Below are 27,329 nucleotides of genomic sequence, written 5' to 3'. Positions count from 1 at the left end.
CCCTGTGCAGACAGCCAGGGCAAGGTCTGTGCATCACAGTGGGTTTAAGTGGCCACTTCACTGCCCAGGTGCTGTGAGACTTCGGTGGCATAGTTTTCATCCTGGATTGGAACAGCCAGTGGGAATCCTGTGAGGTACAGAGCAGAGAGGTTGGGGCCACAACGTTCACCTCAGAGGCTGAGCTTCTACAGACTTTTGGGATGTTCCCATCTGAGGAGGATGATTTTGGCCAACCCTAGTTCAGAGCTTTCAGCACCTCAACCGGTGAGTCTCTGGCACAATTGTTCTAATGTATCTGAACTTTTCAGGCCTTGCCCCCACCTCTGACACCCCTTGTACCTCACCATTGCCCTCTAACAGCCCCTGTCCCTTCTCTTGATCCCTGCCATGCCCAAATACAGAGAGTAGCTCATGCTCCTTCTCTCTTAGACCTTCTTCTTACACGATCCTTCCCTACCTTTTGATAAACTGATCACTGTGCCCTTCCCCAGCTCCTGGAGGAATTGCGGCTCCTCAGGACAACCTGGGAATGGGTGTCTCCTACCTCCGGGTGGGGTGTGTGGTTTTCCATCTAAGCATCCCTGAGAGCCAGTACTTCTCGATTTCACAGGATGAGGCCATGGCTCCCCAAGCCGGGCCAGCTGCAGGCTGCATTGCTGTTGGCGACATGGACAGATCCCAGAACCTGGAAGACAGAGCGGGGAGGAAAGCCTTGCTCATTTCCCTTTCAGAGCCCCCTTCAAAGACGGGTCAAGAGGGAAGGAGAGGAGGAAGGGCAGAAAGTGAAGCTGCCCCTGTGGGGAGGGCACTCCTGTAGAACCCAGTCAGTTCCCAGCTCTCCCCCACATTGCTCGGTGTGACCTTGGAGAGGTCACTTCCTCACCTTCATTCCCTGTCTGTAAAATGGGGGTACAAGTCTCCCCCGCCCCACAGGGAGGAGAAGGGAGGAGAGACCCATTTTCGGTGAGGGACTCAGACACTCTGGGCACAGATTGTGCCAGAGTGAGGGAAGGGACCCAGAGTTTGCTCCCTAGACCCAGGGGAGGAAGATGTTATCAGAAGGTCAGCAAAGGGGATGGGCCAGGAACTGCTGCCATGGACAGAGCTTAGGGATTTGGTCAGTGCCAGGGACTTTGTACCTCCCTTCAGCAAATGGCTTCCCTCTTGTCATCAGCAGTCCATACAGTATCTGAACTCCTTCCAAGTGTCCTGAAGGGGCTCCCTTCGTTGACCCAGGTCGATGGCTGGAAATTTCGGAGAGGTCATTTGTAGCATGACATGAAATCAGTGGGAAATCTACGTTTAGCAAAATAAAGGTTTCATTGGCCTTTGCAAATTTGGAACTGATCTGTCCTATCAATCGACGGTACATGTTCAGAAGAGGATGAAGCACGCCATCGTGGTCAGGTGATCTATGAGAGTCAGTTCCATCATGTGGCCATATGATTCGGTAAAATTCCTGGCAATGACTGCCCATGGCCAGGGCAGGGTCTCCAGAGGCCTGAAATGCCAAGGAGTTTGGTGCGTGGTGCCTTGGTGAAAGCGCAGAAGTCACATCAGTCAAGCTAAGTCTGAATTTCAGCCCACATCTGGCACCAGCTAATGAAGCAGGCCCTGGTGGTCATAGTAGATACATCTACTTCCAGAATGAGCACTGAGCCTCCAAATAGGTGCAGTAGTGAAGGCAGTTGTGAGCTGTTTGTGGGCTTTTTGGAACTTGGGTGACCAAACAAATGTGGCCATTATGTGGAGGAGAGTTCTTGTGGGGGTTATTGGCTCTGAGAACCCTGGGCCGAAGCAGCAGTAAAGCGGGTGAAGTCTAGGAAGCACTGGTCTTCTTGAGGACTTCAAACTTCGTCCCATCTATGAATGGCTTCCACCTTATTTGGATCAATCGTAACATTTTCCGGGGAGAGGATGTAGCCCAAAAACTCTGTGGAGAGTTGGCCGGAGGTACGCTTTTCGAATTCTGTGCTGAGACCATGCTGCCGAAACCTCTCCAGGTTCAGGTATGGTGCGCATGCTGCTCTTGGTTCTCCAAAAAAAAAGAAGTCTGTCACCTGAATAGATGACACTGTGCAGATCCACAATGGCCCCAAATACATCACTGATGAAGTGTTGCAAGGGCAGGGGACCGTTAGTTAGCTCAAATGGCATGTCTGACAGTTAAAATGTCCATAGTGTGCATTGAAATCTGCCTTCCATTTGTCCCCTGCCCAAATGAGTGTTAGATTGGAAATCCTCACAGATGAAGTTTGATGAACAACTTTGCAGATTTCCTGCGAGCAAACAATTGTGGGATTCCTAACTGGGGGTTATGGTTCCAAATGATCCTTTTTTTCTGGGGCTGATTGTCTAAAGAGAGACATAGTAGAGTCCCACATTTCTTCTTCCCCAAAAGGGCCTGGGCACCTGTGGGAAACGCTAATTTGCTCATAAACTCTTAGGACCGGTTTTCAAGCCTGTACGCAGGGAGAGCCACTAATTCTGGTTCCACCAATGTGTAAATACTGGTGAAGGCAACTTTCAACCAAGGTTGCAGGTCAAGGGGGCAGTCATAGTCCTGGTGCAGAGGCAACGAGTCCCCATTTCTTTCAAAGGTATCCATGTAATCCGGGTATTGATCAGGAATGCCGGGTGTCCGAGTCAAGAAGGTGGAATAGGTCCAGAGGCAGAGGCTGGTTCAAGGAACCCCGACATTTTCAATCATTTCCATTGTGCAGCTCCAGCAGGGACATCATCGGGCCAGGCTCATGTAGTGAGGCCTTGGTTCACACCTGGTGTGGTGTGTCCCTGTTGCATACAGGCCACTGACTTGTGGAGATCCTGCTTTTCTCCAAAAAGTTGCACCACCTAATGTCACGTATTGCATCTGATCATGATGCCCAGGGGTGGGAGCACAGGTCGCAGCAAGGTGCAGGATTGTGCCAAGGCTAAGAGTGGTCCTAGAATCAAGGTCCAGGGACACAGCAGGGTCAAAACCGAGATCAGAGTCCATCGACAAAGCAGAAGCAGAACCAGGGCCAGAGTCTAAATCCATGCCAAAGGTCACAGCCCGGTAGTCAGAGAGCAAAGATCAGCCAAGTCAGTGTCAAGCCAGAGTCCAGATACAGGCCGAGGGTCAAAGCCGGGTAGTCAACGTCCGAGTGGTTGGGGAAGATCAGGAGGAGAAGGCAATGCTGGAGCGGGTCAGTGGAGGGCCTGGAGCGGGGCTAAAGAAGGGCAAGGAGATATGGAATCAAGGTGGGCAGGCAACATCTGGAGCTAAGAAGGGTCACGCCAAAGTCATAATCAGAGACCGGAGCCAAGGGTCAAACCAGAGTCAACAATGAAGAACCGGAGGGCAGGGCAGGACAGGGTGGTGCATGCAGGCGGGAACCAGGATGACTGACAGGTTCTCCTAGGCACTGCCCAGCTGGATCCCTAGAGACCCCTAATCGGGGGACTCCCTTCCTAGGAATAAAAGAAGGAGAGCAAGATGACAAAGATGTCTCTGACCCTGGGGTCCAAGCCAAGGGGAGCTCCCACCCAAGCATTGTGCCAGGACCCCATCCCCCTCCTGGTTCATTTCACACTCAGAGACCCGCCCCCCCAGCAGGAGGGGAGAATAAAGGGCAGAAAGTGAAGTTGCCTCTTGGGGAAAGGGACTAGCCTGGGATCCACTCCAGTTCCCAGATCTACCCCCAGGAGTGTGTGACCAGGATTGCAGCCCTTCTTCTGTGTCTCAGTCCCCACCTGCCAGATGGGGAGGATCCTTCCTTGCCCCAAGGTGTTAGGGGGGAGTTTCATTCCTGTCTGGGAAGGGTTCAGATACCATGTGTGTGGCTTGGGCTCCAGGTGGGGGATGGTCAGACATTCACTGCGACGGGGTAACATGGGCAATGGGGAGGTCTGAGCAGTGACGACAGGGGAGGGCTCCACATCGGGCCACCCCTCCCAGAATGCAATGATTACTGAGGATAAACCCTGGCTCTGCGGATGCTCCCATTTCTGGGCCAGTCCCATGGCCCTGAAAGCCTGATGCTTCTGAAACTGGCCTCTGGGCATGGGGGCAGGGACCGTATCTGGCCTGGCCCCAGCTCCAGGGGTCAGGGTGGGGCAGGGTGGTGAGAGCGAGATGCTCAGCCTGGGTTTCTCTCAGTGCTGTGGGGTTTATGGCCCCTCCCCCTAGCCCTTCTCCCCCAGGCCCAGCAGGAAAGAGCAGTACCTGCAGCAGGGAGTGGGAGCTTCTGGGCATGGGAAGGGGGGGCCCTTCAAGGCTGTCCCACGGAGCACAGCCCCTGCAGCGCTTTGGGCACCTGGCGCAAGCACCGGATGTAGAACAGGTGCGCCATGATCGCCGCTGTCACGTCCTCCTGCTGCAAGGGAACAAGGATCGGTCAGAGCCTCCGACACCCATGGCAATGAAGGGCATGAACGGCACTGGGAGCAAGCAAAATTTCCACCCCAACCCTCCCCAAATCCAAGGGACAGATTCCCGCACCCAACCCTCCGAGACGAACTCTTTTCTCCTCTCGAGTGACCTCCAACCCCACTCCCACCACTGTGGAATGAACTCCTGTCCCCTTCCTCTCAGTCCCCCTGTGAGAGCTATTCTACCTCCCAACCCAGCCAGGGATTAAGCTCCACTCCCCAGAATCCCCTTATCCACCCTCTCCCCCTCCAGCTGAGGGGCTGGAAGGCTCTGGGCAGCAGTGCTATGGGGTGAGAGGAGGTGGAAACCTTTCCCAAGGGGACCCCCCCCTGTTATTAAGATGATGCCATGGACAGTAGCTCTGGGGAATGGGGCACTTCAGCAGCCTCTGCTGACTGACTCCTCCAGTTCTCCCAGAGCAGGTGGTGGCTGGGATAACATGATACTAGGGCCCTAGGAACCAGCCTGAGGCCTGGAGGGGTATGAAACTCTCACAGGGGGAGTTGGCAGCCCCTAGCATGAGCAATAGCAGCGTGTCATGTTGATGTGACACCTGTTAGGAAATAGCCAAGCTGGGTCTGCTCTGCTTTGAGCTGCTCAGGGGAGAAGCTGACACCTACCAATGGCACCTGCCCGGGTCAGTGCAAGGGGATGGGATGGGAGTGACTGTCAATGGCCTGGAGGTGAAAGGCCCTGGGTGTCCCTCCCCAATTGATCCTTCTTTGGTTACCTCATTCCCGATCAGCTGGCCGGCTTCCCCCAGGATAGAATATGTCAGCACAAGCCCAGCCTGGCTGACACGGAGCTGGGGGTCATGTATGGCCAGAAGCGCTGCCTGGAGGAAAGATCTTTTCTGGCCTTCTGTGAAGATCTCTCCAAAGACCTAAAACCAACAGCACCAGAGCCCTTGTCAATTGTCCAGAACCAGGCTCCAAATCCCTCTAGTATCTCACAAGGTGGACAAGAGTCCTCCTTGTGCAGCCAACTTTTGGGGTCCCATGGACCAAGGAGCCCCCTTCAGGAAGAGGTTGCATGCACTGAGGAATAGCTCTTTCTGGAGCGGGAGTCACCACAGGTGCCATGACAGGCTGGGAACGTGTCTGCGCAGTCTGGAACCCAGCTCACAAAGACAACAAAGGACCCGCTACTGCTCCCAGCAGCGCTATTTTCTGCAGCTCACCCGCTAGAGGTTAGGGACCTTTTCGATCTGCTTCTGTTCCTGCTCCCCATCCCACCGACAATCCCACGAGCGTCACATATGCTGCAGTGACTCAGCCCAGGAAAGGAGCTCAGTGTCCCTCACACAAGGCCCAGGGCAGGGGCAGGTTCTGCTTCCTGACTCGCCCTGGTGCTCGGCAAACCCCACACCCTGCCTGTGCTTCCAGAGGTGCAGGGAATCCAACAAGGATCTGGTCCAGGAATTGCTCGTGTGAGCTTCCCAACTCACTGACCCAGGGGCTCACCTCTCAGACACCAGGGTGTCAGCCAGGGAGACAGTGAGCAGAGCCAGATTCCTGGAGATACAATCCTTCATTAACTCAACCCACCAGAGGATCCCTTTTATGCCATGTAACCATGGATCCATGCAACACACACAAGCCTGGACCGTTAGCAAGGGTCCAGCCCAGGCTCCTCGGCCTCTTGCAGCCAAACACTGTCTGCTGGAAATAAGTATCATAGAATATCAGGTTTGGATGGGACCTCAGGAGTTCATCTAGTCCAACCCCCTGCTCAAAGCAGGACCAATCCCCAACTAAATCATCCAACAGATTTTTGTCCCAGGTCCCTAAATGGCCTCCTCAAGGATTTAACTCATAACCCTAGGTTTAGCAGGCCAATGCTCAAACCACTGAGCTATCCCTCCCCTTACAGAACACACTCACTGCAGGGGGAGACAGCTCCACACCTGAGCTACTGCAATGCCCTGGCGGAGAGTCCTTACCTCCCCCACCCTGGCCATGTTTCTGTACGCCAGGCGCTCGGTGTCTTGGAGCCCGTCCCGACACCACAGATCGCTCTCCTCTCTGATGTTCAGCCCTGGGGGAGAAAGACACACCCATTGGGGAGGTTTGGCATCTGGCTTTAATGCCTGTTTCCTTCTCTTCCCTTTGCTGGGTGAACACTGGCTGGGGTTCTCATGGCATCCAAGGCCCAATGGACTGGCAGGGTCCCCACCAGGTGCTTTAGTACCTGAAGGGGGATTTGTCTCATTCATCACAGTAATCAGGTGACCCTTACGGTCCTTGTGCTCTGGGCATGGGTGCCTGTTAATGGTGGCTGCTAATGCTGAAAACGCCCCACAGCCACTGACTTCAGGATCTGGCCCTAGCTACCCACTGGTGACATTCTACAAGCTTTGTGTCCATCCCCTGTGGTCCCTGCCCCTGCCTTCATGATGGGCTCTTTCCCTCCATGTGTCTCAATAGGTCCGTTCCTGTCCCCTCACCAGCTGGCAGCCCCCTGGGGGGGCTGATTTCTCTGGACTGGGGGACAGAGCCAGGCTATGAGGTAAAGCAGCCAATTTCCCTGGCATCTTCGTCCCCTTCCTCTCTCCCTGAATTAGGGAGATGAGTGTGAGTCATCATCTAAGCTGGGGTCAGTCTCAGAGGAGGGAGCTTCTTTCTGTAGGGTCCCTTGGCCAGTAAGTGGGGGGCCCAAAACAGGGGCCTTCTTTCCATTGGGGTCCCTCTGCCCTGCTGCAGTTGGTCTAAGAGCAGAGACCTTAGTTCTATTGGTGTCCCAATGGCCAGCTGGAGCTAGTCTCCAAGGGACTCATTTCTATGGGGTCCCATTGCCCAGCTGAGTTTCTTACCCCTCCTCTGCAGCAGGAGCCTCTGCAGCCAATAGATCCCAGCCCTGGCTTGCCGGCTGATGTCATCGGCTGGGTCAGAGAGGTAGAGACCCAGCCGCAGCACAAAGTTGCCCGCCTTGGGGAAATCGGAGGAGGTCTGGTGGAGGAGGAGAAGGGGGGAATCCATCAACATTCTGCCTTCAGCTCCCCAGCTCCCCAGGGCTAGAGCTCTGCTCCCATCCATCTGTAGGAGGCACTGAGGGAGAGGAACTAGAGCCCTCTTTCTCTCTGCCCCCAAGGGAGCTTGGAGCAAAGGGACCCACGGCCTGGGCCCTCTATGAGCACTAGCTGCCAGGCTTCTCCAGAGTAACAAGGGCACTGAGGCCAGGCACGACCCTGCCAGCCAGTGGCCTATGGAATGTCGCAGTCCCTTATGGAGCCAGGGGGGACCACTTAACCAGGGGATGAGGAATTTGACTCAAGCCCTGGCTCTGCAGGATGTTGGGGTCAAAGGTCACTTACGTCAAATCCGGAGAGGGAGGTGGCAAATCGGAGCAGGGCAGCGCTGCTCCGTATGGCCCTAGCTCTCTCCTGGGTGTTTCTGGAGTCGAGCCAGAAATGGAGGTGCTGTGGGAGAAGAAGGCAGGGGACAGTCAGCCGGCAGGCTTACATGCTCTACAAACGAGCCTCTCCCACTCCACATGGGGCAGAGAACTTGTGCTCAGGGTGGAATATCTGACTCCTCATGTGGGGGTTCATGACACTGCCCACATCTTGCTGGGCACAAGCTGTCACTGTCTCTCCAGCCTGGGACAAAGCTCAGCCTTGGGGCTGGTCTATTTGCTCTGAACCCCTGATCCATCAACAGCCCATCAGGATCGAGGCACATGCCCTGTGCCCCCAGACCCCAGCTCCAGAGGCCTTGGTAGGATGGATGGAGGGGCCGTGGGGACAATCACTCCAGGAACTGCCGTGTCCCTAGGACAGAAGAGCTGTTTCCCTCAGTCTTCTCCTGTATCTCAGGGTCTCCCTAGAAAGGAGCCAGTAACTTTTCTCAGAGGCCTGTGTCCCATATCGCACAGGGGTTTCAGTCTGTCAGTCCCCAGCCAGGCCTGGTGCTCACTGTTAGTGCTCAATGGAACCATGCAGAGCTCTGGCTGACAGTCCCAGCTCCTTCCCTCTGCCCCCGCCCCTTCCCCGCCACCACTACCCCGGATGGCGGAAGGGTCCCAGCATTCAACTGCACTGATGGCTCTGGGAAAGCGTGGCCATCTGGGTCCAAGCTGGGAGGACACAATGGAAACATGCTTCTTCTAGTCTCTCCTTTGCAGCCCTCCCACGGGGTTCATGGTAAATTCCCCCCCAGACCCTCCCATTCTGCTCACCTCCAAGAGGTGCTGCAGCTTGTCCGTGGTGGGGGTCTCTGCCAGCAGGCCCCCGAGCATGGTGTCCAGGCTCTCTAAGTAGGTGTTGTGCAGAGCCTGTGTCATAAATATAAAGGCAAGGGTAAACCCCTTTAAAATCCCTCCTGGCCAGAGGAAAAATCCTCTCACCTGTAAAGGGTTCAGAAGCTAAAGGTAACCTATCTGGCACCTGACCAAAATGACCAATGAGGAGACAAGATACTTTCAAAAGCTGGGAAGAGGGAGAAAAACAAAGGGTCTGTGTCTGTCTGTGTGATGCTTTTGCCAGAGACAGAACAGGAATGGAGTCTTAGAACTTAGTAAGTAATCTAGCTAGGTGGGTGTTAGATTATGATTTCTTGAAATGGCTGAGAAAAGAGCTTTGCTGAATAGAATGAATATTCCTGTCTGTGTGTCTTTTTTGTAACTTAAGGTTTTACCTAGAGGGATTCTCTATGTTTTGAATCTAATTACCCTGTAAGGTATTTACCATCCTGATTTTACAGAGGTAATTCTTTTCTTTTTACTTCTATTAAAAGTCTTCTTGTAAGGAAACTGAATACTTTTTCATTCTTCTAAGATCCAAGGGCTTGGGTCTGTGGTCACCTATGCACATTGGTGAGGATTTTTACCAAACCTTCCCCAGGAAGTGGTGTGCAAGGGTTGGGAGGATTTTGGGTGGATAGGTGTGTCCAAACTTTGTTTTCCCAGTAAACCCAGATAAAGTTTGGTGGTGGTAGTAGAAATCCAAGGGCAAAGGGTGAAATACTTTGTACCTTGGGGAAGTTTTAACCTAAGCTCATAAAAGTAAGCTTAGGAGGTTTTCATGCAGGTCCCCACAACTGTACCCTAGAGTTCAGAGTGGGGAAGGAACCTTGACAGCCTGCAAGAAGAGGGAGCACCCGTCAGTCATGGGACATGGGGCTACTCCTCTCAGGGGACCAGGAGGGTTCTCTGGGGAGCCCTGGCCAGACCCAAAAGGTACATCCTGGCCTCTGCCATTCACATCACTGCAGGGACACTTAAAAAGAGTTCATGGCTGGATGCCTGCTGGCTCTTCAATCCTTGCCCTTAGCAGTTCTCTGCGCAGGGCTTGGTACCCAGCAGAATATGGAAAAGCCAAACAGCAATGGGTGGGAGGTAGGATCCCTGGGAAAGTCCAGGCAGCAGAGCACACAATGAGGAGAAGAGGGAAGGCTGGGATCAGCCACAGAGGGGTAACGCAATCCTCACTGGCGGGAAGGGGCCCTCCCTTGCAGTTTGTGTCATCCCCCCCACCCCACACTCCCTGCCCGGGCTTGCCCCCAGCTCTGCTCACCCCTCCCCTATTCTCAGCAGCTCCATCAAACCGAGGGGGCAGGGACCAGAGGCCGCTCCTGCTCCTGGGACAGAGAAGTAGGATCATGACCTACCCGGAAGTGGGTGGTGTCCTGCCCCGTGCCCATGGTGAAAATGGTGTATTGTAGAGCCCGCAGGAGGCGTGACTCCAGCTCCAGGGCAAGTGGTGGCTTCAGTTTGCTGGAGGGAAAGAGGAGCCCGTGTTATGCTTGGCAGCACCGGAGTGGCGCTGGCAGTGTCATGCACATGACCCTCCTCCCCTGCAATGATCCCTCCCTATTGCCACTGTAACGTTACGGGAGTGAAATCACCCCCAGCCAGGAAAGAGGGGATGTTCCCACCTCCTCTGCTGGGGGATGCAAACAGACATGGCTGGGGTTAATCTAGGCCTGAGAGGATCTGCACCAGGGTTAGAGCAGCTGGATGGGAGGGTCCTGGTACCTGAGGCTGCAAACCGCGGCCATGGAGCTGGAGACGATGGAACTCGGCTCAGACACCATGGGCAGATCTTCAATCAGCTCCTGAGAGACCCCAAGGAGATAAAATTGCATGTGAGATTCAGGCCCTGTAGACCCACAGGCGCTTCCCAGGGAGGAGGCCAAAGTGCTCTGCAGAAACAGTCAGTGTCACCCCCACCCCCAACCAGCTGGCCTCCCCATTCCTCCCATCCATCAAACTTACTCTTTCCTTCCTCCTCTCCCACCCAATTCTTCCCTCCCCTCAGCCTCAGCTGCCCCTCCGGCCTTACAGTTTCCCCACTGCCAGTTCCCCATCAGTATCAGAATTTCCTCTTTCCCTGCTCCCCAGTCCTCATCCCCAGGAAGCCCTGTCCTCTGCTTCTCCCTCCAGCCCCACTCACTCTTCCTCCCATGTTGGGCTCCCTCACCCCAGGAGCCGGGCACGGGGTCCCACTCACCGCAATGCTCTCCACAAGGGCCGCTTTGGAGAAGTGCGGCTCCAGAGTGTCCCACCCCTGCTGCTGTGCCGAGAAGCACAGACGTGGGACAGCGTGGAGGAAGCGGAGCTGTTTGGCCCTGTCCTCCACCCACTAAGAGTGGGGTTGTGGGAGAGAGAGAGAGAGAGAGAGATGGTCAGGTAGGGACCTCCCCACCCCACCTACAAAAGCTCCAGGTCTCAGGACCTCCCTGGAGTTGGACAGGGAAAGCCGCCCCTCTTCCCAAAACCAGTGTCACCCTGCACAGACTAGGGTTGTAACTGGGGCAGTGTCTGCGGGGAGCGGACACCTTGGCCTGCATGAGATGAACACCCCCACTTTGGGGTGCCAGGTAACAGGGGAGAAGTGCCCCCCATTGCGGGTGATGGATTCTCTGGGACAAGACCCCGAATGTGGGTGGGGATGGAACAAGGGGCAGGACAGACTTGGGGGCAGTGCAGCTGGAAGATTTTTGTACCTCAACTCTGCCCTGGAGGTGCTGCTGGATGACCCTGATGGTGTCTTGTTCAGGGGACACATCCTCCTCCTCCTCCTCCTCCTCCTCCAGCTGGGCACTGAGGGTCTCTGCACCAGGGAGAGAAGGAGAAAAGCATCATTTATGCTACTGCTGTGAGAATGCAGGGTAGAGAAATGGCTCAATGTCCCCCATCCTCAACAAGGAACCCCATGGCATCAAGGTCCCCACCCTGCCCTTCCCAGAGATGACCTCAGCCCCATCAGCCTCAGGGCCCCGTGGCCATCAGCCCCCACCCAATATTACCAGGGGAGGCTGGAGTTCCCCCAACTCTGCCCAGCATCTCCTGCCATGGAGTGTGGCTGGGCCACTCCCACTAGTGTCAGTGGGGCTCCCGTGGCTCCGTCCTGGCGCCTTGGTGAGCCAATGGGCACAGGGTGTGTCATAAATATCAAGGGAAGGGTAACCACCTTTGTGTATACAGTGCTATAAAATCCCTCCTGGCCAGAGGCAAAACCCTTTCACCTCTAAAGGGTTAAGAAGCTAAGATAACCTCGCTAGCACCTGACCCAAAATGACCAATGAGGGAACAAAATACTTTCAAATCTGGAGGGGGGCGGGGGACTAATCAAGGGTTTTGTCTGTCTGTGTAATGCTTTTGCTGGGGACAAATCAGAAATGCAAGCCTTCCAACTCCTGTTAAGTTAGTAAGTAATCTAACTAGCAAATGTGTTAGATTTTCTTTTGTTTAATGGCTGGTAAAATAAGCTGTGTTGGAGGGAATGTCTATTCCTGTTTTTGTGTCTTTTTGTATCTTAAGGTTTTGCCTAGAGGGATTCTCTGTGTTATAAATCTGATGATCCTGTAAGGTATTTACCATCCTGATTTTACAGAGATAATTCTTTTACCTTTACTTTTATTAAAATTCTTCTTTTAAAAAACTAACTAATTTTTCATTGTTCTTAAGAACCAAGGGCTTGGGTCTCGGTTCACCTGTACCAATTGGTGAGGATTATTATTAAGCCTTTGCAGGAAAGGGGGTGTAGAGCCTTGGGGGATATTTTGAGGGAAGATGTCTCCAAGTGGTCTCTTTCCCTGTTCTTTGTTTAAAATGCTTGGTGGTGGCAGCATACTGTTCAAGGACAAGGCAAAGTTTGTACCTTGGGGAAGTTTCTAACCTAAACGGGTAAAAACAAGCTTAGGGGGTCTTTCATGCAGGTCCCCACATCTGTACCCTAAAGTTCAGAGTGGGGAAGGAACCTTGACATGGTGGCAGTGGTGGGATCATTTTGGACCAGAAGCACAGCAGGATTTTAAAAGGTTTTGTAAAAAGTGATTGCAGCTGTAGATTTTGTCTCTCTGTCTGGGGGACAGAGCAGCAGGCATAACAAAAGGAGTTTTCTGTAGGCTGAGAACAGCTATCAAAGAAAAAAGGTATCGGGTTACAGCACAGCAAAATTTTACAAGGCAGGGTTTTTGGGTTTTTTGCTTTATTTCTAACTCTTGGGTGTAAAGTGAGTTAAAAACAGAGAGGTTAGGAGGACAGAATGCCATGTTCAACAGAAGCTGCAATTAGCCAGATTTGAGGCTGAGGAAAAACAAAAGGAACATAAAAGATGGGTCGAACTCAGGCAGAGAAAATGAAGGCAAAAAAAGAAATGGAGGCAAAGGAAAAAGAAATGGAGGAGAGGAAAAAAGAAAAGAAGCATGCAGAGGAGAAGAAGGAAAAAGAGAGGAAGCATACAGTGGAGATGGAGAAGGCAAAGGCTCGGCAGAATATACTAAATAACCCTAACAATCCTTCCCCAACAATCCACAAATCCTTCCCCAACAATCCACAAATCCTTCCCCAACAATCCATTACACTATGTCCACAGTATAATGAATCCAGTGATATTGCTGAATATTTTCTCACCTTTGAGAGACTTTGCACACTCCATCAAATCCCTGAAGCTCACAAGATGACCAGATCGGCCGCAAGATTGCCTGGAAGAGCTCTGGACATATTCAATAAGATGGTGATTGAGGAGGCTTCGAACTATAATAAATCCAAGGGTTTGGTTTTAAAACAATTTCAAGTTACACCTGAAACTTACAGAGTAAAAGTGAAAGCCCTTAAGAGAGGACCTGGACTAAGTAATGTGGCTTATGTAAACCAGAGAACAGATCTGTTTGAGAAATGGCTCAATGGACAGGATGTAACTAGCTTTGGAGGAATACGGGATTTGATAATACAGGAGCAATTCCTGAATATGTCCAAGGATGATAGATGGCAGTGTTTATGGGATAAAAAAATGGACTCAGCAGGAAGTCTTGCTTTTTATGCTGATCTATACAAGCAGTCCCAGACTGCCAGAGAGGCGGGGCAAACCGGAACAAAACGGGTGGAGGGAGGAGAGAGGAACAACCCTGGTCACAGTTGGAGCGGATACCAGAAGGGACACCCTCAGACCACATCCTACTACCCGGGGCAGCCCAAGGCCCCAACTACACCCCAAGGAACACTCCAGACACCTTGTTGTCCCACCACACCGTTCTCCAGCAACCCACCTCGCCCCAGTGACCAGTCAGCTGGGCAAAGTTTTAAATGTAACAAGCCGGGACATGTCAAGCCCAACTGCCCCAAGAACCCCTGGAAATTATAGTTCATTGCACCAAAATCACACCAGAGGTCCTCAGGCCCAGATGCCTCCCAGACACCCTCAGAGTGGAGGGAAACTGTGAGTGTGGGCAGGAAGAAGGTCACAAAATGGAGGGACACCGGAGTATTGGCTATCCAGGCTTCCTTAGTGGACCCCAATTTAATTGACCCAGAGGTCCAAGTGACAATTCAACCCTTCAAGGCCAACTGTTTTGACTTGCCTACAGACAAGTTGTCTGTTCGCTACAAGGGCTTGTCAGGAACGTGGACTTTTGCAGTCTATGATAATTATCCCATCCCCATGCTGTTGAGGGAAGACTTGGCCAATCATGTGAAGCTAGCCAAGAAGTTGGGAATGGTCACCCGCAGACAGGCTAAGCAAGCTGTCACACCTAGCTCTATTTCGGAGACTTCTACCAGGACGCACTCAAAGATATTGGAACCCGACCCCATACAAACGTCTGCAACAGCAGGAGTGAATCCAGTCACAGAGACCCAGACAGAGCCAGTCCCAGAACTGGAACCAGCAAAAAAACCAGCACCAGACCCATTGCCAGCACTGAATCCAGTACTTGCAACCCCAACACCAGAGGGCCCCACCCAACCTGCACTGGCAGCAGCAGATAACCCTACACAAGAGGCTCAGCCAGAGCCTAAACCCCAACATAGTGCACCAGCCAAGAGCGGTTCACAGTCAACTAAAACAGCCCCATCACCTGCATCGCTTCCAGAGGGACCAAGCCCAGGTCCACAATCCAATCAGGAATTGATGTCTCCAGCATCAAGGGAACAGTTCCAGACGGAACAGAAAGCAGATCAAAGCCTCCAGAGAGCTTGGACAGCGGCACGGAACAACCCACCGCCTCTCAGCTCTTCGAATCAATCCAGGTTTGTTGTAAAAAAAGGACTTTTATACAAGCAAACTCTTTCTGGTGGATACGAGGAAAACTGGCATCCTCAGAGACAGTTGGTAGTTCCAACTAAGTATCGGGTAATGCTATTAAGCTTAGCCCATGATCATCCTAGTGGCCATGCTGGGGTGAACAGAACCAAAAACCATTTGGGAAAGTCGTTCCACTGGGAGGGAATGGGCAAGAATGTTTCTACCTATGTCCGGTCTTGTGAGGTGTGCCACAGAGTGGGAAAACCCCAAGACCAGGTCAAAGCCCCTCTCCAGCCACTCCCCATCATTGAGGTTCCATTTCAGCAAGTAGCTGTAAATATTCTGGCTCCTTTTCCAAAAAAGACAGCCAGAGGAAAGCAGTACATACTGACTTTCATGGATTTTGCCACCCGATGGCCAGAAGCAGTAGCTGTAAGCAACACCAGGGCTAAAAGTGTGTGCCAGGAACTAGCAGACATTTTTGCCAGTGTAAGTTGGCCCTCCGACATCCTTACAGATGCAGGAACTAATTTCCTGGCAGGAACTATGGAATGCCTTTGGGAAGCTCATGGGGTGAACCACTTGGTTGCCACTCCTTACCACCATCAAACAAATGGCATGGTGGAGAATTTTAATGAAACTTTGGGGGCCATAATATGTAAATTTGTAAATAAGCACTCCAATAATTGGGACCTAGTGTTGCAGCAGTTGCTTTTTGACTACAAAGCTGTACCACATCCCAGTTTAGGGTTTTCACCATTTGAACTTGTATATGGCCACGAGGTTAAGGGGCCATTACAGTTGGTAAAGCAGCAATGGGAGGGGTTTACACCTTCTCCAGGAACTAACATTCTGAACTTTGTAACTAACCTGCAAAACACCTGCCAAACCTCTTTAGCCCTTGCCAAAGAAAACCTACAGGATGCTCAAAAAGAGCCAAAAGCCTGGTATGATAAACATGCCAGAAAGCATTCCTTCAGTGTAGGGGACCAGGTCATGGTCTTGAAGGCACTCTAGGCCCACAGAATAAAAGCATTGTGGGAAGGGCCATTAATGGTCCAAGAGCTCCTGGGAGCTGTTAATTTTCTCATAGCATTCCCCACCTCCAACTGAAAGCCTAAGGTGTACCATATTAATTCTCTAAAGCCCTTTTATTCCAAAGAATTAAAGATTTGTCAGTTTACAGCCCAGGGAGGAGATAACGCTGAGTGGCCTAAAGGTGTCTACTACAAAGGAAAAAGTGCTGGTGGTTTGGAAAAGGTAAACCTCTCCATGACCCTTGGGCATATGCAGCGACAGCAAATCAAGGAGCTGTGCACTAGCTACACGCCGACGTTCTCAGCCACCCAGGACTGACTGAATGGGCATACAACTCCATTGACACAGGTAATGCTCACCCAATTAGAGCCCGACCTTACCGGGTGTCTCCTCAAGCTAAAACTGCTATAGAATGGAAGATCCAGGATATGCTACAAATGGGTGTAATCTGCCCCTCTGGCAGTGCATGGGCATCTCCAGTGGTTCTAGTTCCCAACCCAAATGGGGAAATACGTTTTTGCATGGACTACCATAAGCTGAATGCTGTAACGCTCCCAAACAACTATCCAATGCCACGAACAAATAAACTAGTGAAGAAACTGGGACGGGCCCAGTTCATCCCTATCTTGGACTTAACCCAGGGGTACTGGCAGGTACCGCTAAATAAATCCGCCAAGAAAATGTCCGCCTTCATCACACATGTCGGGCTGTATGCATTTAATGTGCTCTCTTTCAGGCTGCAGAATGCACCCGCCACCTTCCAAAAACTTGTAGATGGTCTCCTAGCGGAATTGGAAAAATGTGCAGTCACAGACCTTGATGATGTGGCCATATTTTTGGAATCCTGGGCAAAACACCTGGAACACCTACAAAAAGTCTTCAAGAGCATAAGGGAGGCAAAACTAACTGTTAAGACTAAAAAGTGTCAAATAGGCCTAAACAGAGTAGCTTACCTTGAACATCAGGTGGGTCAAGAAACTATCAACCCCCTACAGGCCAAAGTGAATGCTATCCAAAAGTGGCCTGTCCCAAAGTAAAAAAAAAAAAACTGGTCCAATCCTTCTTAGGCTTGGCCAGATATTACAGGCCATTTGTTGCGCAATACAGCCAAATTGCCAATTTCAAGTTACACCTAAAACTTACAAAGTTAAATTTCAAACCCTTAAAAAAGGCCTGAACTAATGTGGCTTATGTAAACCAAATAACAAATCTGTTTCATAAATGGCTCAACAAACGGGCTGTTACTAACTTTGAAGGAAATGTATATTCCTGTTTTTGTGTCTTTTTGTAACTTAAGGTTTTGCCTCAAGAAATTCTCTGTTTTAAATCTAATTACCCTATAAGGTATTTACCATCCTAACTTTATATAGGTGATTCTTTTCTCTTTTCTTTAATTAAAATTCGTCTTTTAAACACCTAATTAATTTTTCATTGTTCTTAAAATCCAAGACTTTGGGTCTGTGTTCACCTTTACCAATTGGTAAAAATTATTATGAAGCCTTCCCCAGGAAAGGGGGTGTAGGGCTGGGGGAAATATTTTGGGGGAAAACGTCTCCAAGTGGTCTCTTTCCCTGTTCTTTGTTTAAAATGCTTCGTGGTGGCAGCAGACTGTTCAAGGACAAGGCAAAGTTTATACCTTGGGAAAGTTTTTTTAACCTAAGCTGGTAAAAATAAGCTTAGGGGTCTTTCATGCAGGTCCCTACCTCTGTACCGTAAAGTTCAGAGTAGGGAAGAAACCTTGACAGGGTGTTACTAGTCCCCCGCTGCCCCTGTCCTCCCCCCTGTCCCGTGGGTCTCCCCTCACCTGCACAGAGGGAGCCTTCAGCCTCAGGGCTCTCAGACCCCACGGAGGGGCTGCTGGCCCCTCGGGAGAAGGAGGAGCTGCTGGTCCCCGTGCCAGAGTCGCCCAGCTCCTGCTCTGGGCTGGCTGGGGGCTCCTCGGTGGCCAGGCTGGTGGATGGCTCCGGTTGGGCACTGGGGTGCGGCTCCTGGCTCCTCCGCTTCCTGTGAAGGAAGCTGCAGAGCCACCTTCCCAGGCTCCCACCCTCTCTTGGGTCCCTCCTACATAGCATCACCCTGGGCCACCTCCATTTGGGACCAGAAGGGGCCTCAGGGCATGCTAAGGGAGCCGATGTCTTCCTCCTCCTCCAGAAAGCCAGGGAGCTCCTCCTCCTCGCCTGGCCACTGGCCTCTTCCCCGCCCGCGGGGACAGAGGGGCCGCTCTCCTCCTGGGAAAGCCGGCCGCTGCTCCCTACCGGCTCCGGAGCCACCAGCCCGGCCTTCCTCCTCAGCATCCGCCTCAGCCGCTGCATCCTGGGAATGAGTGGGGAGCAGCCATGAGTCTGGGTTCAAGGCAGCCTCTCATTAATGTGCCTGCCTGTTCCTCCATCCACCTCCCCTCCGCTGAGGCAATTTCTCCTCACCACCCACCCCACCCCAGAGCATGGGGGCTGCCGTCCACACCCACTGGCAGCAGCTCACAGCACAGGCTGCTCCCAACGTTCCCCCTCACCCCTGGGGCCCTGTGACACCAGGGGAGTCTCGTCCTTTCAGAGCAGTGGGGCTCTCTGTTAGTTTGGACAAGCAGCTCCCTCCACCCCAGAAGGTCCCGCTCCCTCCCAGGCCAGGGAAAGAGCAGCACCCGGACAGTCCCCAGCAAAAGTTCACAAGGTGCCAATGCTGGGAGGGAGGAGTCGCCCTCAGTTCCCACTGATTGCGGTTGTGGGTGTTCAGCACCTGGCAGGTTCTGCCCTCCCCAAAGACTCTCGACGTGGGGAACAATCTCCTGCAAGGGAAGGGCTGGGAGCCCTCTTGCTGGCCCATTCCCACCACACTGGGGATGGCTCTGGAGAACTCCACTCACTTGCTCTAGATGGGAAAGCGCTGGGTGGCAGATACTCACCGAGGCCTAGTCTCTTGCCCTCCTCCTTGATCTCCTGCACCCAGGTGGGCTGGTAAGGGTGCTGCCCAATGCCCTGCCAGCAGAGCAGGGAGTAGAAGCCTGCAGATCGAAAGTGGCTGTGAAAACAAGATGATGTTTTACTGCCAGGGGATGGATAAACTCAGCCTAGCAACCGGGGGTTCACAACACTGACCTATGGCCAGCAGCACACCTCCCATCTCCAGGTCTCCTCGTACCTCACGCACATTCCTGAAGCGTGATGACCCAAGGGCTGTAGGGGAGTGTCCCCAGCCCCAGTGAGGGAAACAGAGGCCTGGGCAGGAGAAGCCACTGCCTCAGGGTCGTTGAGGGAGTCAGGGATAGAGCCGGGGATGGAGCCTTTGTCCAGGCTCCCGCACTAACCACTAGAGGAACAGTCCCTTCCAGAGCTGGGAAGTGCCAGCGGGACTCGATTCCCAGTCTCCCTGGCTCTGAGTGTGACTTGTTGTTGTGACTGAGGCAGGGGGGTGGGAATCTGGACTCCTGGCTTTCACTGGTGATTTTCTTCTATTCCCAGTCTCCCTGGCCCTGAGTGTGACCTATGGAGGTGGTGGAATCTTCATCCTTAGAGATTTGTAAGGCCCAGCTTGACCAAAAAAATCATCTATTTTAAATTAAGGGCAAAATTTATGAAAATCTCTTCAATAATTTAAAGAGAAGAGGAAAAAATAACATGAAATCGAACATGTTCACTGCCAAGTTTTTGAGAGAGTCACACCACTGACATGATAGCTAAAGCCCTGGAAGCAAAGTTAGCTGAAATGCTAAGCCAGCTTTGGACAGCAATAGCTTCCTTGGAAGGTGCAGAAACTATTGTCTTCTTTTCAGTTTATTCAAAGAGTTCAGTTCAATGACTCCTTCGTTGAAATTCAAGAAAGCCATTGAGAGTTCACAAAACAGGCAACTTCTTTTCCTCCCTCAATCTATGGATAAAAACTAGGTGTGAGGGGATGGATATACTAGTTCATAAATCTAGAAACACGTGAAAACCAGAACGTATCATTTTAGTTCACTAACCACACTTCAAATTTCCTTGTTTAAGAAATCAGTTTTAAATGCAAAACATTTTCATGCAACGTTTTTCTTATGCTTCTCTTTCTAGCTCCAGCATGACCGTGGTTTGTGACCAAAGAGAGGTCACTTCTTTTCTCTTTCCCTCTCTATCATGGAGATGGAGAAAATTCTCTAAGTCCTAGCAGGCAAGAGATTTGAGCATGTCAGGCGTGTTAGAGCCCTTGTGCTCTAAAGGACAATGGGTGATTGTTGTTTGGGGCAAGAACCCCAACAGATTTGATACTTGTCCCCCATCCAAAGCCAATAACACATCTCTGTATTTTCAATCATGAGTTAGACATTCTCAGCACTCCTCTATCTCCCGCAGCCCTCAGGTGTTCCTTGGATTATGGAGGCTTGGTTGCAAAGAGGACTGGAATTTTTTTACTGGCTTCCTGGGTGTCCCTAGCCAATGAGGGTCTCAGTCTGGCCTCCGAGGCCCACACCCCCCAGACACTGAAGATCAGGATGGATAGATTTCAATTCACATTTTTTGTCTTTGTATTTTTGAATTATTTTCCTAATGAAAGATTGATTCTCATGAAATTCACAGAGCTGGCGGATGACAGAACAAGGAGCAATGATCTCAAGTTGCAGTGTGGAAGGCTTGGATATTAGGAAAAACTTTTTCACTGGGAGGGTGGGGATGCCTTTCAATCTGCTAGGATAGGGTCCCCCATCTTCTACTTAGAGCCTATATTTTTTCTTACCTTCTACACAGATGACGATTTCTTTCCACACAATCAATACAGTCATAAAAATAATCCCGAGAATCTCCTCCACACCAACCGTCTCTTGGTCCCCACTGAGAGACCGCGAGATGGAGGCTTGCTGCAGCAAGGCTACAGGGGTCTCCGAGGTTCCCCCTGCTCCGCACCCCTGTCCTGCCGGGCTGTTGTCAAGGGAGCTCTGTGGGGTCACACCCGCCTCATCATCTTTGCCCAATAGGCTGAGTTCCTGCCAAAGGCCTTTGTGAAGTCACTGCCACACTCACCTTTCCCTTGCAGGCCTGATGTCTGCCCCTGGCCAGCCCAGCTGGATGTTTGAGCTGCACCCTGGATCTCCCCGCTTGCTCATTATTGATTCTGGGGAGCGAGCAGGCCACCCAGTAAAACAGCAGAGTCTATTCCTCACCCCACACTGGGTTTTCCACACAGACATAGATTGTGAAACTATTTGATCTCCTAATCCGGCCTCTATTTCACTGGCTATGACATTTCACACACTTACCACCATATTAAGCCCAATTGCTTGTAATTCACTAAAAGGTGCCATGGCACCTTCCAGAATGATAACCAGTTGTGATGGGAGGATACCAGGAAACAGAGAATCCACCTCTTCCCCAGGTCCTACGCTACCAGCACTCCCAGCTATCTTCGAGACACCACCAACATCCTGGGGAAACTACAATCCATCGGTGATCTTCCAGAAAAGGCCATCCTGGCCACCATAGATGTAGAAGCCCTCTACACCAACATTCCACACAAAGATGGACTACAAGCCATCAGGAACAGTATCACCGATAATGTCATGGCAAACCTGGTCGCTGAACTTTGTGACTTTGTCCTCACCTATAACTATTTCACATTTGGGACAATGTATACCTTCAAATCAGCGGCACTGCCATGGGTATCCGCATGGCCTGACAGTATGCCAACATTTTTATGGCTGACTTAGAACAATGCTTCCTCAGCTCTCGTCCCCTAATGCCCCTACTCTACTTGCGCTACATTGATGACATCTTCAACATCTGGACCCATGGAAAAGAAGCCCTTGAGGAATTCCACCATGATTTCAACAATTTCCATCCCACCATCAACCTCAGCCTGGACCAGTCCGCACAATGGATCTACTTCCTGGACACTACGGTGCTAAGAAGGGATGGTCACATAAACACCACCCTATACCGGAAACCTACTGCCCGCCATGCTTACCTACATGCCTCCAGCTTTCATCCAGACCACACCACACAATCCATTGTCTACAGCCAAGCTCTACGATACAACTGCATTTCCTCCAACCCCTCACACAGAGACAAACACCTTCAAGATCTCTATCAAGCATTCTTACAACTACAATACCAACCTGCTGAAGGGAAGAAACAGATTGACAGAGCCAGAAGAGTACCCAGAAGTTACCTACTACAGGACAGGCCCAACAAAGAAAATAACAGAACGCCACTAGCCATCACCTTCAGCCCCCAACTAAAACCTCTCCAACGCATCATCAAGGATCTACAACCTATCTTTAAGAATGACCCATCACTCTCACAGATCTTGGGAGACAGGCCAGTCCTTGCTTACAGACAGGCCCACAACCTGAAGCAAATACTCACCAGCAACTACACACCACACCACAGAACCACTAACCCAGGAACCTATCCTTGCAACAAAGCCCGTTGCCAACTGTGTCCACATATCTATCCAGGGGACACCATCATAGGGCCTAATCACATCAGCCACACTATCAGAGGCTCGTTCAGCTGCACATCTACCAACGTGATATATGCCATCATGTGCCAGCAATGCCCCTCTGCCATGTACATTGGCCAAACTGGACAGTCTCTATGTAAAAGAATAAATGGACACAAATCAGATGTCAAGAATTATAACATTCAAAAACTGGGTTGGAGAACACTTCAATCTCTTTGGTCACTCGATTACAGACCTAAAAGTGGCAAGTCTTCAACAAAAAAAAACTTCAAAAACAGACTCCAGTGAGAGACTGCTGAATTGGAATTAATTTGCAAACTGGATACAATTAATTTAGGCTTGAATATAGCCTGGGAGTGGATGGGTCATTACAGAAAATAAAACTATTTCCCCATGTTTATCCCCCCGCCAGCACCCGCTGTTCCTCAGACGGTCTTGTCAACTGCTGGAAATGGCCCACCTTGATTATCACAACAAAAGATTTTTTATTTTTTGTTTTTTTCCCTCTCTCCTGCTGGTAATAGCTCACCTTACCTGATCACTCTCATTACAGTGTGTATGCTAACACCCATTGTTTCATGTTCTCTGTGTATATGAAATCTCCCCACTGTATTTTCCACTGCATGCATCTGATGAAGTGAGCTGTAGTTCACGAATGCTTATGCTCAAATAAATGTGTTAGTCTCTAAGGTGCCACAAGTCCTCCTTTTCTGTTTGTTCCAGTGGTTAGTCTCCCTCACTGTCAAAAATGTGTGCCTTACTTCTCATCTGAATTTCTCTGGCTTCAACTGACAGCTGTTGGTTCTTGTTGTGCCTTTCTTGGCAAGATCGAATTAGCCCTGCCCCATGAAATCCGATCTCCCTGTCCTGCTGGGATCCCTCCAGCCAGGAGAACCCAGTAGGGGCCTCCTAGCTGTTTGTCTGCTGGGCTGGGGATGTCAGGTGCACCAGAGGCATGCAGAAGTGAGTGCACTGCATCAGCCCAGCGTTGGGCTCAGGGGTTTGGCCTTGGAACTTCTGCTCCAGCCACATCTCTGGGTGTCTGGGCTAGGGGCTTCTGACCCCCGTGGCTGCAGCCAAGGCTGGGGTGCTGAGCTCAGGACTTTCATGCCCCTCCCCACTGCTCTCGGCACTCTGGGTGTCTTCCCGGCATCCGCAGCTGGGGCTCAGGGCTTCCCTTGCAGTTCCTTCTGGGGCTCAGGGGTCCATTTTTCTGGATGCCCCCAAATTGGTCCTTGCGTTAATTTGCCAGGGGACTAGTAGGTAGGAGCCCCCAGCTGAGGTGCTCTCAGCAGCAGGGACCCATCCGCACATCTTAGAACCTCCTCTCACTTCAGAAAGTTTCTTGGCTGCTGCCCTCAGAGCCCAGGTCTGAAGGCAGCACGGAAGTGAGCGTGGCAATGCTGTAACGCCCCTACAACAACCTCTGAACTCCCCCACGATCCCATTTTGGTTGGGACTCCCAGCAAACGAAATATCATGGAGATGGACATGTTCCAACGAGACAATTCAATTAAGAGTAGGATACCAGAGGAGGAAAAATCACTTTTGTCGTGGCAATGAGGGTGGCCCATTTCAAACAGTTGACCAGAAGATGTCAGTAAGAGTAGGGGGAAATTAGTATGGGGGAAGTTAGGACTTTTGGCTGCAGAATTTTATTTCAGTTTTTATGAGATTGTGTCTTTTAGGTTTTCTGGCACACAAGCAGAGAAGTTAGAGAAAAACATAAATGATTCTTGCTGGAAGTTTGCAATGTCTCGCTAATTTGTTTCTTAAGACCAGAACAAAAACACATAAGAACCCCAAAATCAGAAGGAGAGAATGTAAGCTTCTGCCTATAACAGAGAGGCACAATTCACTGGGTACCTGCTGACTGACTGCTGCTACACCCCCACTGCGCTGCTTAGCATGCAAGTAGGTCCAGGAACCGTGCCCAAAATTTAAAGTCACAGTATTCAATATTTAACACAACCACAAGTACACCAGAGCATCCAAATTTTCTGTTTTACAAGGTCTCTCCTTGTTTTGGAACACTGGTTTCTAAACATGCCATCGGGAATTTGAATCAAATTTCAGCTACTAATTAGCATGTGTCTGGAACAATCACTAATGTGCATTCGGTGTTATGTTGTTGGTTTCTTTAGGAAATCTGGGGAAACGGGAGCACTGGGAAAGCCTATTTCCCCCCCACACACAGTGCACATTTGCTGCCCACGGGTGCTGCCTGAGCAGTAGCATTGTGACATCAGAGATAATCCACCACTCAGCGCTCCCTGCCTCCAGCTCCTTGTCACACTTGGGGAGAATGACTAGCCCCTGGCTGCCATGGCAACAGCTGCCTTTGACAACTGATTGCCCCCTTCTTACCAGAACATCATCACAGAAAGGAAGTTTGTAATGAAACAGGACCAGATTTGGATAAGCAGGGCAGCCGCCTGCTGCACTTATTTGGGTTTGTACTGTGGTACTGTACAGTGTTTCTTTTCAAAGAGCAATTGTTTGCTACTTTCCTTAGTAAAGGCTCAGTGAAAATAAGATGCAAAATTCCTGCTCTTTTACTTGGATATTGTTTATCTGCTTCTTACAAATTTGGGATTAGAGCTTAGAACTTTCACTGATACTGAAGTTGCAGAAAATGAGTTTTATTTTAATACAGTTTAATTTCATTACTTTCTATACTCTGATCAACACAGCACTGAGTGGTGAAAAGGGACCTTCACAAAGATAAGAATGGCAATAAAATATATACTGAAAACAACAGATGAGTAAGAGCTTCATTGTTTAAACAGCACATATATAATAGATGTTCTTTCTATTAAAAAAGGAAGGAAATTAAGAAACCAAAAACCCTTCATTTAACGCTTCTTAGCTTAGCTTTCATCAATAAATTAAACGATCAAATAATTAGGAAATACAAAGTCAAGGTTTTAAAAAGGATTAAAAGGTTAAGAAGTTTAGTATTCTCAGGTTAGCAAATGTCCAAATAAGTGTTGCCGTGGCACCCTTAATTCAGTCCTCTTGTGCCTTTGCCCGATGATGCAGACGTTAATTACATGATCCCATGTTATTTTTTTCCCTCGCAACCCCTGCCTTATTCAGTGCACAAAATTGTTTGCTCTGTGGCTGTGTATTGAAGGAGTCTGTTGTCTGCAGGATCCCTGCCTCATTTATTGCAGAGTTAATGTTTCATGGGCAATACTCATTCTGGTATTTCCTAACTTGAGAGTACTTGACTTCGTAGCCTTTGTCCTAATTGTTATGGCTTACTTTACTGAGGAGACCAACCTTTATGACAAAGGTGGGTTTTGTTTTGTTTTTTGTTTGTTTTTTGGTGATGTATCCATTATTTATCTGTTCAGTACCAATCGTGTGTGCTTTACAAAACAGAAAGAGTAAGGACACTCCCTAAAACTGTTACGAATTATACCTTATAGGACACGCACACAACTGCTGCGAATTATACCTGGTAGGACATGCACACAAATGCTGTGAATTACACCTGGTAGGACATGCACACAAATGCTGCGAATTATACCTGGTAGGACATGCACACAAATGCTGTTACGAATTATACCTGATAGGTCATGCACAGTTCGAATCTAGGCTGAGGCACATAAACAAAGTCCACAACTGCAGAGTTCCCACAAAACACCAAGTTTATTACGCTCGAGCGTGGTGCCCCCCTGCTAGCCAGGAGGGGACCCCGAATACAGATTATACAAAGGTTATATACTTTTTAGCAAAGCATATTGCCCTCGTGCATCAGAAACCTTAGCCAATAAACAAACCCTTTTCTTATCTACCACCTATCCCTGCTTGGTGCATTCCTCGTGCTAAACCAGTATGTTAATTACACAGCATGGTCCGAAAGCCATGCATCAGGAACTTTTTTTATCAGGATGGGAGGCCTCACATCACAGGCCAGGAGATAGGGAGTTAGAGACTGACAAAAACCAGATACTGGGAGTCAAGGCAGGCTGGAGACAAGGAGGAGGATTTTCACAGGGATGCAGTGTCTAAGGAACACTCCTCCTGGTGCATGATGGGCTTGCTTTTAGACAATGGTGGGCCCAAACCAAAATGGAGTCACATGTGCTAACTTTTCCTAAACAATACAAAGACCTTATGATCTAAGGAAGACAGACACATACAAAGAAAGCAGGATATGTAAGGACTACTAATTTCTTTCTTTCTTTCGATGAATAGTTGTCACAAATATAAAGGGAAGGGTAAACCCCTTTAAAATCTCTCCTGGCCAGAGGAATAATCCTCTCACCTGTAAAGGGTGAAGAAGCTAAAGGTAACCTCGCTGGCACCTGACCAAAATGACCAATGAGGAGACAAGATACTTTCAAAAGCTGGGAGGAGGGAGAAAAACAAAGGGTCTGTGTCTGTCTGTATGCTGCTTTTGCCTGGGACAGAACAGGAATGGAGTCTTAGAACTTTTAGTAAGTAATCTAGCTAGGTATGTGTTAATTATGATTTCTTGAAATGGCTGAGAAAAGAGCTGTGCTGAATAGAATGACTGTTCCTGTCTGTGTGTCTTTTTTGTAACTTAAGGTTTTGCCTAGAGGGATTTTTCTCTGTGTTTTGAATCTCATTACCCTGCAAGGTTTCTACCATCCTGAGTTTACAGAGGTGATTCCTTTATTTCTATTAAAAGTCTTCTTGTAAGGAAACTGAATGCTTTTTCATTGTTCTAAGATCCAAGGCTTTGGGTCTGTGGTCACCTATGCACATTGGTGAGGATTTTTACCAAACCTTCCCCAGGAAGTGGGGTGCAAGGGTTGGGAGGATTTTGGGGGGAAAGACGTGTCCAAACTCCATTTTTTCAGAAACCCAGATAAAGTTTGTTGGTGGCAGTGGAAATCCAAGGGTAAAATAATTTTGTACCTTGGGGAAGTTTTAACCTAAGCTGGTAAAAGTAAGCTTAGGAGGTTTTCATGCAGGTCCCCACATCTGTACCCGAGAGTTCAAAGTGGGGAA

The 27,329-nt window shown here is 50.2% G+C and overlaps 1 pseudogene across 1 annotated transcript in view; it reads left to right on the top strand.

Moving 5' to 3' along the window:
* The first annotated feature begins 16,486 nt into the window (after positions 1–16,486).
* LOC311522646 (up-regulator of cell proliferation pseudogene) overlaps positions 16,487–27,329 on the top strand; it is a 32,498-nt pseudogene continuing 21,655 nt past the window's right edge. Inside the window, exons 1-2 of the transcript in view lie at positions 16,487–16,570; positions 17,730–17,883. The product of the transcript in view is annotated as an up-regulator of cell proliferation pseudogene (transcript). The remainder of the gene's footprint in view (positions 16,571–17,729; positions 17,884–27,329) is intronic.

The sequence above is a fragment of the Lepidochelys olivacea genome (genome assembly GCF_965140295.1).
Source record: "Lepidochelys olivacea isolate rLepOli2 genome assembly, chromosome: 6".
In the NCBI taxonomy this organism is placed as follows: Eukaryota; Metazoa; Chordata; order Testudines; family Cheloniidae; genus Lepidochelys; species Lepidochelys olivacea.
This window is presented reverse-complemented; position numbering and strand designations above follow the sequence as displayed.